We start from the raw sequence: 13759 nt of genomic DNA, 5'->3' as shown, positions 1-13759 counted from the left end.
AGATATTGAGAAGGCCTTTGATAGCGTGGAATGGCCGTATATGTTTCAGGCCTTAAGAGAGTTCGGCTTGGGAGATCAGTTTGTGCGGTGGACAGCGTTACTGTACAACTCGGCCTCCGCCAGAGTCAAAACGGGGTCGACTATATCAGCGGGTTGCCAGGTGGGGAGGGGCACCCGGCAGGGCTGCTCGTTATCCCCGCTATTATTTGCACTCGCGATCGAGCCGTTGGCTGCGCATGCTAGGTTGGGGAGGTCATATGAAGGTCTGTCGTTGCGTGGAGAGGCCCATTACATTTCTCTATACGCCGACGATCTACTGATGTTCTTGTCCGGTGAAAATGGGGCCATACAGGGTGCCAGAGCGCTGCTCCGGCAGTTTGGTCGGCTGTCGGGCCTGTGTGTGAATTGGACCAAAACCTGCCTCTTCCCTTTGACCCCGACTGGGAGGCAGCCATCGGCAGGGGAGGACTTAAGGTGGGAACCCTGCTGCCTGCCTTATCTGGGCACCCGTATTTATCATACACAGTCTGATCTCTTGGACGGTAATGTGCACAGGGCGCTGAAGGGCAGCATGGCCTTTTGGAGCTCTCTCCCCCTGTCGGTTGCGGGCCGAGTGGCACTCTTAAAGATGGTGGCGCTGCCGCGTTTGCTCTACTTTTTCCGCACTATGCCTGTGTGGATCCCGACCGCGGTCTTCCGGACACTTCGGACTATGATTACGGGCTTCCTCTGGGGTGCAGGTAGGCGGCGTGTTGCGCTTACCACCCTGATGCGTCCACGGGCTGATGGGGGACTGGCGGTGCCTGATTTTTAATGGTACTACCTAGCGGCACAGCTTCAGTAGCTTACGCTGGCGGTGGCTCGGGAGTTCCGGGGTCCTGAGGGACCCTGTGGTAGAGTGATCCCTCGACACGTATTATCTTTCATAGTTCTTCAACAGAAGATCGACCTTAGCCAGCTCACCCTTTAGGAGCGCACCCTCCGCCTATGCTGGAATCGGAGTCGGAAGCGAGTCGGTTGTTCCTCCCCGCATGCCCCGGAGATACCGTTGGGTATGTGCACGGCCCTCCCCCACGGTGGTAATTGGACTGCATTGGCAATTTGGGAGGAGCTGGGCCTCCATATGGTGGGAGATCTGTATTGAGATGGCGTGTTGCTGTCTTTTCAGGAACTACAAACCACGTTTGGGATGCCACGAGGAGACTATTTATTGCATGCTGCGTTGGTAGCGGGACTGCAGCGCCGCTGGAAGACGGGGCTGCAGGAACCTCCAACCTCGCTGGGCTGCCAGTATGTCACCATGGCGGCGGGCACTTTTAAGGCCGTCACTTGCCTCTACCGACGCCTATCGACTGAACGCTTGTCACCACTAGATACCTTAAAAGGTAAGTGGGAGACGGACATCGGCAGGCCCATACCAGAGTCGACGTGGCCACACCTATTGCGGCGAGCCTGGAAGGGTACACGCAATGCCCGGTTCCAATTGGTACAGTTTTTCACACTTCATAGGGCGTACCTGACTCCGGCTAAGATCTTGAGGTACTTTGGGGTATCCCATTTAACGTGTCCGAGGTGCGCTGTGGATGGTGCCGACTTCCGGCAACTGTTCTGGACCTGTGCAGGGATGGGATCCTATTGGGAAGAGGTCGTGATGTGTTTGAATCGTGTGACGGGGCGGACGCTGGAGGCTGAGATGGCTACTTGTTTGCTGCTTTGGTTTCCACATACCTCCCGTACCAAAGTTACTAGTAAATTCTACGACTTGGGGCTGATCATGGCAAAAAGGGAGCTCACCATGCATTGGAAGTCTAGAACGGGCCCCCACTATCAGAGATGGCGGACGAGCTTTTTAACTTGGGCGAGCAGCGAGGGCACCCTCCGCCTACAATTAGCTAGGCGCTCGACTAATGAAAAGGTATTGGAGACAGCGAGAGCGTGGGAGGCACTAGTGACCGAACTGCGGACCCCATCTGCAGATTCCGAGGAGGAGGAGGGAGGGGAGGATACTGAGACTGATCGGGGGGACTCTGCTGGCGCCAGACAGGTGGAGAGTGCGTTGAGTGAGACTGAGGGGTGCGGATGAATTGGTAAGGCGCCCAACGACGAACCAGGTTTGATTGCGTTTACAACTTTGGAAGGGGCTTTAGGGCTCTGATTCTTTTACGGAAGCACTTTGTCATGCTGATACAACCGGTGTTAGACGATGGCACGGCTGTACGGATGGGTTATTCATTACTGCACTCCTGTTCGACCTACATAAGGCACACTGGCGGGGGGGGCAGGGAGGGAGAGAAGGATATTTGGGGGAGGAGTGGAATATTTGATGTTTGATTTTATCCTGTGGCGGCATGAGCCATCTGCGTAATGGCGGCCTTTTCATTATGGCTTAAATGGTTTCTTGCAAAAACTAATAAAATCTATTTTTAAAAAAAAACAAAAACGTATACTGTGTCATCTTATTTTGGCCTGCCACATAGGTATCGGATGGGGCAGGGGCTTCGTGGCAACCTACAAAGGTAATAAGGTGTATTTGTTTCACAAGGAGCAATCTCTTTTCTGCCAAAAAAAGTGCCTTGCTGCGAAATATTAGTTCTATGCAGAATCATTGTATCTGCTTTTTGTATGTGACTTTCTGTATTGTATGTAATAGGATTACTGCAGCTGCATGGGTATGTATCACTCCGTATCGGTCGTTTTTATTTAAAAAGAGCTGAGTGGGCGGTAGCTATTAAATGTCAAGGAGTATTGTGAAGACCTACACCTTGGTAGATAAGGGATCTCTTTGTTTGCGTCCTTCCTTCAGACCGCCTTTATGAAGAGTACAGAATACCCAAAGAAGCAGAAATAAGAGGCCTCAGATGGGAAGACCACAAACAGAGAGTCAGCGCAAGGAACCAAACAATAGAACCAACCCCAGGAACTAGCACAGTTACTAGTGTCCCGCCTGACAGGGGACGCACTGACAAAAGACCAGAAAAATATCTTCAACAAAGGGCTGGGTTTTGTTCCTACAACCAATACAGACAAATTTCAATGCCACAGTGTAGTGGCAAAATTCTGTCAAAAAATCTCATTGAAAGCCTTCTTTAAGGGCAAACCAGCATGTGATAACGAAGGTGATACTAACTTAAGAACGAGATCCACCTTCTGCCCCACAAATGCCACAGTTCCAGTGGAAGTTGTTGATTTTGAACAAGCCCTCTTCAAGGCGATTGAGAACATTAACAACAACGATTTCTGACCTGTCCAAAACATAACAAATAAGGAAAGACAAGCCTTAAAAGAACTAAAAGACAACCAAGACCTCATAATAAAACCAGTGGACAAAGCTAGCCGGATCATCTTCCTAAAAAAGAAGGGTTACCATATACAATGCTTAAAATTGCTTTCAGACACATGTTACTACAAACCTCTAGACAGCGATCCCACACTCAGACTACAATGGAGCTATAGTGAGTATGGTAGAAGAAGCGGAAGTGAACAACTGGATCTTGCAAAGAGAAGCAGAATACCTCCTCACACAGAACCCGAAGATTCCATACTTTTACTCACTTCCTAAAATGCATACAAGTGCTCAGCCCCTGCCAGGATGACCAATCTTGCTGAATTCTTATAACCTAGGACACAACAAATGTTTAGCCCTTTTTTGTGATATGATTTTCTTTAATTGCCTCCTTTCCTACACCCCCTCTTTCCTACGTGCACATGTTCCTATCGGTCATGAGGTGACCGAAAGCCGCTTCCCCACATACTAGGTTAAAGGGGAGCACAGTACAGAGAGGAGCACTACTTGGAGTGCATTTATTTTCAACTAGACCTGAAGAAAATACCCAAGGCTACTCCAGTTCACAATTGGGTTTGGTATGCACAATATATGCAAGTGATTGGGCGCACCGCATGGTTACCACCATTTTTACTTAACTCTTTTTTTTATTTTAAGTCTTAGGCTAAATGAAGGCGACGATTCTTTCTGAAAAGAACCATTCTGATTGAAGACACATAAGTAATTGACTTAAGAGTCCCCAAAAAAAGATCAACATTAAGGGACCTGTTTTGAATTTGGTAAAAGGTCCTGAAGAAGGCCAAGACCATTATGGGCGCTAGAGGCTGAAACATTTTGACCAATCACATGTGATGTTGCGGATAGTTAACACATCAAAAACATCACGACTTCACCTTTTACCCTTCCCCATGTTTACTTTACCCATATCAAAGTTACTTTTCTAGATACAGTAGGTAATTTTATACACCACCAGAAGGATCCCAGCAGTACTTTTGTGCGAAAGGAGGCAGTACTCACCTAGTGAAGTGAGTATCTAAGTGTGAAACCCAATGATGATGCCGCCCATTGGCACACTACAGTGGTGATTACTTGCACCACCAGTGGCAGAGATTGATTGAGGGTTTCGGATCAACACTGAGGATACCTAGACCCCAAGGACTGGTAGCGCTCACTCCCCTTTGATTATGGCTGTTACAAGTGTGAAAGTAGAGTGAACTCTACCCAAAAAAGGTCTACCTCCCCCTCCTGATTTTTGTGTGAAGGCAGATATCCTGTGTTGCCTGTCTGTTCAGGATCACGGATGGGAGCTCCAGGGCAATGTGATCGATATGATCTTTTCCCAGCTGGAGCTTCTCTGCATTGAGCTCTTTTCCACAGCTTTAAACAGGAATTGCCCTCTGTTCTGCGTCATGCACTTGCTATGTGCTTCTAACTGAGTTGGTCAATCGGCCTGCTTTATGCAGTCTACCTCGTTCTGGTACACTCATAGGTTCTACAGAAGGTGCATGAAGATGGCGTTCACCTAATCCTAATCACTCTTGATTGGATGAGGAGGACTTGCTCCGCCATTCTGCTTTCACAGCAGCCTACTTAGGTCCTTCACCCCAATCATTGAATGGTTTGTGTGCAAGCGTAGAAACTGAGAAGTGCCTGTGAGAGGCCTTCAATTTACTGCCTTAGTTAGCTGAGGTTGCAGAGACAAGCTTGCTTCTTGGTACTGGGCAGCTGACATACACCCCAGATCACGTGTCTGACGTCCTGTGTTTTTCAATTTTCATAGCTCAATGGGGCTTAGCTTTTACTACAGTAAAGGGATATTTAGCACCCTATCTTTTCGAGGCTTTCTGAACAACCTTCCTTGTTCATGTTGCCCATAGTGGTGCATATCTTGAGAGTGTTGTTGTATATGTTCCACCCATACCTTTTAATGTTAAACCTAGTTCTGACCTTTCTTATGGCATCACCAGTCGCTGATGTCCAGTTGTTCTGTTTGTCTCTTGATACTTTCGACTCCTTCCTGGTTGTGATTAATTGTTGCTTGCAGGTTTGGAAACTGCAGGACTTGTCTGCCTGGTCACAGTTTACTGTCTTCTATTCAAACAGTTGTGGCTGGCACTACTTGCGGGTGGGGATCACACAGGGTGGGTTAATTATTTAAAAAATATATATATATAATTAAACTTACCTTTCCGACAGTCATGTCCCGCGTATTCTCTGCTCTCCAGGAACAGGAAGCAGAAGCAGGCAGCCAGGCTTCCTCTGTCCCCTAAGCCAATCACAACCCTACTCAAGCCGCAATGTGATTGGTCGGGACGCCGACCAGCCAGTAGCTATTGGGGGGACCATTTTCTCTATGTAGGCTGCATGCAGCCTACATGGAGTAAAGGCGGAGTGTGCATGACTGGTTTGGGTGGCCCCAGGGGACCAACCAAACAGTCCTTAAGCACTCGGGAGTGGACAGGCACACCACTCCTCCCCTCCCCTGCTCTCAGAGCAGCCCTCCCCACCCTCCTGTGCGCAGCCAAACATAAAATAGTAATAATGGAAAGGTATTACCATTTTATGTTTCTGCTTCTCGCACTGCAAGAAGCAGTGGGGCGACGCTCCTCCGCCATAGTGGTGGCGCCTCCCGTGTATTCAAACAAAATGTTTATATGCACTTTTCCTTTCTTTCTGTCCAAGGTAGTGTCTGCCTTCTACGGGGGCCAGTCTATTATTTTTTCCACCCTTCTTTCTTCCTACTTATCTCTCCAACAAGTAGGAGTTACTGCGCGAGGTGGACGTTCGACAACCTGCCAACGACTACCTTGATTGGAACAGATCATAGCTGGAGGATGAGCGTGTTTTTGTGGGATTTACGGGAGCTATCTGAGGCAAAGCAATGACTAAGCTTACTATTTTGCATTGGGCTGTCCTTTTTTTGTAAACATACTCTATTGATTTTTCAGGTACCAATAGTACATTCATACAATCTGAACAAGTTACCGAGCTGATAACAATACTCTGAAGGTTGTCTCTTTATCTATGATCCATCAAAATATTAGTGCATACTGTATTAGACCACATTTGAAATATATGTTGGCACACAGATTTTAAGAAACACATAAAAGCATGAACATCTAGAGCAAAGAAAGTGAACAACCCGTCCCTCCCTCCCACCACCCTTCCTTAAACCAGCTTGAGTGGTCAGTTTAGGTGTATAAATTATTTCCGGGGGAGAAGCCAACCGGGGAGGCCTTGGTGCAGTGGCAGTGTAACATGCGACCTACTGTGCGGCAGTGAGGTGGGTAAAACAAACAATTTGCTGTATTTATTAAATATCAGATGTGTACATCCGGAAATGTTATAGCAGGTGAGCCCATTCCATCAAGATTGGTTTCTTACGGAGCCCCTTGGATTCTTCTCGTCTTAATGCTGGACTTTCTGCAGTGGGCCCAGCGTACTACTTCATCTTCCAAGGCCCTTTCCCTGGGTGGTTTGCGGGATTTCCAGCATTGCATCAGGATTCAAGACCCACCAACTCATATCTGTGCACATTTTACAAGGTACATGGCAGTTTCTACTTCCCTCAACAGAGGAAGCCTGGTGACTGATGTCTCTTTTTCTGTGACTTTTCAGACAATGCTCCAGCCACGGACTCTTATGAGGTTTGGCGTCTCGTGAATGCAGGGAACGAGCATCTTCTCCCGAGGACCCCTTAACTTTCTGGAGGTAAAATTGTTGGAGCGACCTATTTTCTTTCCCTAGATTACTGGGTATTGGAGGTCATCACGAGGCAAGGATTGTGCTTTAAGTTTTCAAGGGTAGCATCCTAGCACTATAAACAGTCACTGATGTCAATCTCTGAAATTATTTGCTGCAACTGTAGTCTTTTTGCTTATGAAGACGCTCAGACCAATCACAACGCTGCATTGCACTGTTATGATTTGCTTTATGGCTGGAGCCTGACTGCCTGCTTCCTGTTATAACCTGGAGTCGGAGACTGGCGAGCAGGAGAGAAGACGCGGGACCTGGCGGCGGCAAGGTAAGTTTTTTTTTGTTTTTTTAAAGAGAAGCCCGCGACACCCGTGACCGACCCCCCTCACCCGTGCTGGCCGCTCCTGCCATGGTGGTCTTGCACCTAAACAGAACCTCCTGACCACCTACACAACTACACTTATTTTCTGCTATGAATTGACATCTGGTACTCATCATATCATATTTGCAGTGGGCTGGGGCATTTTTGTTGTGATGATTTGGCATTTGAGTGAGTGTTTGGGTTCAGGGGCAAGCTCACAAAGCTGTCTCAGAACGGCAAGGCTGGAAAAGTGGAATTCGTCATTTCTCGTTATTGATAAGGGTACGAAATATGATTGGCAGGCCTCATAGCTGAGAAACACGGGTGGGAAATGGAGGAACTAAAGAATTCCTCGTGTTCATCCCTGCTTCTATTCCTCTGCCATGGCAGCACATCTTGAATGTAGATGGAAATGAGAACTAAAATCATAATATATGACTAGATGGAGTGGAATACTTTGCAACAGAGCAACATAATATTGCACATTATATCTGGGGAAAAGAGGATCATTGCATCACTTTTGAAAGACTTGATGAGCATTGTCGACCCTTGTCCATGAAGCACTGCAGTGTACTTCATCTCTCTCTGTAGTTTGCTCCTGAACCATTTTATTTTATGAGAAAATTGAAGACATGGCTGTTTATTATGCAGGAAAAATGTTATTCTGGTTTGTGATCACCGAAAGATTAGTCTGTTACTGTTAATGCCAAGAAGTCGTCTGTCTGACAGTTGTGCGTTCTAAGTGGCATACAATAATAATAGAAATAAATATCATATCCAAACGTGGTTCATGTACCTCCTATCACCCTATGCCTCTTTATCCAGCATAGTTTTTAGTAAGTGCTTTTATATGGGTTCTTACGTACAAGTCAAGTTTTCATAATTTAGTTCAGTGTTTTCACTTGATTTCCACATCCATTTATCCTCTGTCAGTTCTACAGGTAGTCTTAGCTCTGAGAAAAGATCAAGAACTCTTCTCCTCACTTCTGATCCCACCACTGGAGAACACTTGAAAGATGGTAGACATGCTCTGAGGTATGTGATTTGCCTCATAAGGGGATTCTAGCTTAGCCTGTGGTCCACGCCCAAAAGTAAACTATTTATCCAAAGAAACTTTCCAGGCTTAGCCTTTATCAGGTGGAATAATGCCCAGTATGTGCATCTGAAAGTGGTCATGCTGCAAAACTGTTAAAGGAAACTAACTTGTTTCATAAATGTGTACATCTTACAGTCCAATTTCCATCCACCCATTTGCATTGCCGCTTTAATTGTTTTGCGTGGAGGTTTGTCACATTGGGATTTTTTTCTAATTCGGGGTAAACTCCCTACAAATCAAATTAGTTTAAGAGCTTTGTTGCACGTGTAAGGTTCGGAGGAGGCTTGAACACCTTACTCCATCCCAGTTTAGAGAAACAGGATCCGTTGCCTAACAGATGGGCTCATAAGATCCTTCGCAACCTTGAAGATCAGAACAAACTGTGCACATGCAAAGTTAACCCTTTGCGCAATGCGGCCAACTTGCACAACACAAAATCTTGGCAATCTGATTACACCCAAGTCAGAACGTTCAAAACAGCCGCCAATCTGAAGCTCCACGCACTGTATATTTCGCCACAAGATAAACAGGGAACACAGCACATAATGTTCTCGAATATTGTATAGCAATTCACATTCTAATGTAGCTCTTTTATTTACCTGATGGCTCAAAGCTGAAGTCCTTTGAGCCCATTGGGCGTTGGGCGCCTGGAGGGAAGAAAGGTGCATGACATGAGTTGGACTAGATACCCTTGGCAGTGGTCAGTTTCAGTATTCAACACCATGAGTTGGACGCGCCACAAAAAACTTTGGACCCCGCACTTATTTTTCTAAATAATTCAGCACTGTACGCGCTGGTAAGGAAGTGCGGTGCAAAGAACCCTAGAATCCAACCAACAAACTGCTAATGGCTGACCACAGGCACCACTAACTTTGGAGGCCCATGTAGGTCATGATGCTGGTGAGGAAGCCTCAATTTGTAGTGGTGAGAACAACCATAGCACCATCACTGACAGTATAATGATGCAGACGTCATCTAATTACACATATCAAATGTTAAAGGCATAACTGCATTCAATGAAGCACATTTACAGGTCATCCAGCGTCTTTCCAAACGTGCCATTCACAATTAATTGAATTGCTTTCAACTTTAAATATCCAGTTCCAGACCTTAAGTGTTTTGGGGACAAGTGCTTGCTAGTAGAGTCACATCTGAGTCATGCTTTATTTTTAGGTCGAGCCTGGGAAGCCACGCACTGCTCTGCGAGGCATGCTGTATTGAGGTACTGCATAGAAGCTCTGCCCATTTCCCATCCATCTTTTCAATTGGCTCCTGTTAGGGTCCTTGCGGAATCATTGCTTTTAATTTGTGAATAGGCTTAGAAGTCATTCCTTGGAACCGTATTGTCTGCATTTATAACCTTCCATAACGACTAAACTTTTTACTTGTGTTGTTACACGGTCTGCTTCATAAGTCGGTGAGCACTCTTTTCTAATGATCTTCCCTTATTCCACCCACGACATCGCAGCAGGCCGCCTGCTTTTATATTATTTGTATTTAAATTATAGTGTGGTCCTCTTTAACTACAGCGGCCACACTTATTTAATTATTTACTTTACAGCGCGGGTCGCTTTCACTTTAGCAGAAGCGCTACACAACCTTTTAAATTAATTTTTTTAAAATTGCTTTGTGTGAAAGTGCACCATACATGCTTTAAAGTTAATGTTGGCCGCGCCCCTTTCTTTAGACACTGCTCGCTGTAACCTGAATATGGCTAGCAGCCCCTAAGGGCGCAGCCACCATTAGCGTGGTCTCGGATTTGCAAGAGTTTGAGCTATTGGCATTAAAAATGACAATGCATTTTATATATGTGTTGCTTTATAAAACACATAAATAAAAGGCATTGTCATTTACAATGCCAATAGCTTAAACGCTCGCAAATGCAAGACCTTTTGCAGTGAAAATGCTTGTTGGAACTTCGTCGAGGGCCTAGTCTTAAAGCCAGCGCCACTGAGTGTGAGACATATTTGGTCTTTAGAAAGAAGCCCTGTGCTTTTCTCTTGCATGTATTTGGATCTACCCTCATTTTCCCATCAGAATTCATTTTTCTATGGCGCCTAGAGATCATTTGGAAAGGGTGAGTGTTTACACTTAAGAAAATAGATAGAGAGGTCCCTTGAATGGACTTGTGCTGGCTTCTCCTTATTGCTATAGGGATCACCTTGCAACTCCACCAAGCTTAGTAGATGGCAGTCTGCTGTTCTTACCCTTCCCTTTTGCCAACGTCTTTGTTTCCTTATACACAGCCAGTGTATTCCTGTGCGCAAGGATGTTAACAAAGGAAATATTGATGAGTAAATCATGTAGGTAGATATGTATGCAGCAGGAGAGTATAATGTTATTAAGCTTTGTGTAATAAACAATTCCCCACTTCTTTATGTATTTTTCCATAGTCTTGTGTCGTAACATCTTAAATGCAAGGTGGAGATTGGGCATCCTAACCATGGCATGATCTGTTGTAAGGCTGTAGGTCTCAAGCTGGTAATTAATGTAGCTGGCTTCCCTCCCCTTAACAATGATGGGTATGTAAACTTAGCAAACTTCATTTAGTAGTTGTACCCAGCTTGGCATCTTTTGAAGCAGACTCTTGCTTGCCCACAATTACCCTTTGTGCCACCCTGACTGTTGAATACACGCGAGCGCCCGATGCAGGGTTTCCTCGTGTGCTTGCGTGTGTATGTGCAGTGTTTTCATTTTACTAATGAAAGACAGTACATGGGGGACATACGCTCATGCGCATTGGGATATTTACCTTCAAGGGGAAATGGTGGTTGTGCTCGCGGGGGTATTCTTTCAAATGTTGATGGGCATGTATATATTCTTGTCTTGGATGGCGTTGGGGATCATTATTATTATACTGGACATCCCGACTGATGTGTAACGGAACCAAAGAATTATGGCCAGGTACTGCTGAGTCACCTTCCTCTGGACAGACAACCCCCTTTTAACTCATCCTTTGGGCCCCTTAGAGCAGACAGATCCTCCTCCATATTACCCCAAGACAACAATGGAGATAACACACCAAGGCTTGGGTTAAGGGTCGTAGAACCCCGGCCGTATTTTATTCATAACCATAACAAAACATCAATTTTTATATTTACACCATTTAACAAAATACGCAGAAAGTCCGGTTCATCACATTGATATGTACAGTATGTCATTTGGCTATCCTTAACATGTTTCTAATACATAGCCATTCCTGTCATAAGCTAAGGATCATTGCAAAAAGAACAATTGATTGACAGAAAGCAGAACAATGTCATACATTCACCCCAGTACAGAGATCTAGGCCTAAATCCATCGGTTTTTTTGCTCACCATGCCATTCCAGTTTGGACCCAGCCATATGCAAATCAGTCTTGACCCTGCGCCCAATGGGAACAGTCCAGCCCGAACTGCCAGGCCAGGTCCTCCCTAGACTGGAAACAAGCATCCTAGGACCAGTTTCAGGCTTTCAGCCCTCATCAGCCAGGATAGCTTGACTCCAGTGGCATGGAGAGCACGGGACCCACGTCTAGGCATACCCTTCCCACTCTGGGTGAGAAATGCAAAAAGAACAATTGATGGACAGAATGCAGGACAATGTCAGATATTCACCCCAGTGCTGAGATCTGGGCCTAAATCCATCGTTTTTTTGCTCACCAGGACATTCCAGTTTGGACCCAGCCAGATCTTTTGACTGGGGGAGAATGTTTGCATTGTCAGCATTCTGTCCATCATTTGTTTGCTGTAACACTTTTCGCCCTAAGTGGGATGGGTATGCCCAGACGTGGGTCCCCTGCTCACTGTGCCACTGGATTCAAGCTGGCCTGGCTGAAGAAGGGTGACATACCCTGAAACCGGTCCCAGGATGCTTGTTTCCGGTCCAGGGAGGACTTGGCCTGGCAGTTCGGTCTGGACTGTTCCCATGGAGCACAGGGGCAAGACTGATTTGCATAAGGCTGGGTCCAAACTGGGGTGGCGTAGTGGGCAAAAGAACGATCGATTTAACCCAGATCTTTTGACAGGGGGAGTATGTTTGCATTGTCAGCATTCCATCCATCATTTGTTTGCTGTAACACTTTTCGCCCTACGTGGGATGGGTATGCCCAGACGTGAGTCCCTTGCTCACTGTGCCACTGGATTCAAGCTAGCCTGGCTGAAGAAGGGTGACATACCCTGAAACAGGTCCCAGGATGTTTGTTTACGGTCCAGGGAGGACCTGACCTGGCAGTTCATCAGGCTAGACTGTTCCCATGGGGCACAGGGTCATGATTGATTTGCATAAGGCTGGGTCCAAACTGGAGTGGCATAGTGGGCAAAAGAACGATGGATTTAACCCAGTTCTTTTGACTGGGGGGAGAATGTTTGCATTTTCAGCATTCGTCCATCATTTGTTTGCTGTAACACTTTTCGCCCTTAGTGGGATGGGTATGCCCAGACGAGGGTCCCTTGCTCACTGTGCCACTGGATTCAAGCTAGCCTGGCTGAAGAAGGCTGACATACCCTGAAACCAGTCCCAGGATGCTTGTTTCCGGTTCAGGGAGGACCTGGCCTGGCAGTTCGGTCTGGACTGTTCCCATGGGGCACAGGGTCAAGACTGATTTGCATAAGGCTGGGTCCAAACTGGGGTGGCGTAGTGGGCAAAAGAACAATGGATTTAACCGGGATCTTTTGACTGGGGGAGAATGTTTGCATTGTCAGCATTCCGTCCTTCATTTGTTTGCTGTAAGACTTTTCGCCCTAAGTGGGATGGGTATGCCCAGACGTGGGTCCCTTGCTCACTGTGCCACTGGATTCAAGATAGCCTGGCTGAAGAAGAGTGACATACCCTGAAACCGGTCCCAGGATGCTTGTTTCCGTCCAGGCAGGACCTGGCCTGGCAGTTCATCGGGCTAGACTGTTCCCATGGGGCACAGGGTCATGACTGATTTGCATAAGGCTGGGTCCAAACTGGGGTGGCATAGTGGGCAAAAGAACGATGGATTTAACCCAGATCTTTTGACTGGGGGGAGAATGTTTGCATTTTCAGCATTCGTCTATCATTTGTTTGCTGTAGCACTTTTCGTCCTTAGTGGGATGGGTATGCCCAGACGTGGGTCCCTTGCTCACTGTGCCACTGGATTCAAGCCAGCCTGGCTGAAGAAGGGTGACATACCCTGAAACCGGTTCCAGGATACTTGTTTCCAGTCCAGGGAGGACCTGGCCTGGCAGTATGGTCTGGACTGTTCCCATGGGGCACAGGGTCAAGACTGATTTGCATAAGACTGGGTCAAAAGAACAATGGATTTAACCCAGATCTTTTGACTGGAGTAGACTGTTTGCATTGTCAGCATTCCGTCCAT

This window comes from Lissotriton helveticus, chromosome 9 (assembly GCF_964261635.1).
Source record: "Lissotriton helveticus chromosome 9, aLisHel1.1, whole genome shotgun sequence".
NCBI lineage: Eukaryota > Metazoa > Chordata > Amphibia > Caudata > Salamandridae > Lissotriton > Lissotriton helveticus.
Note: the sequence above shows the minus strand (reverse complement) of the source record.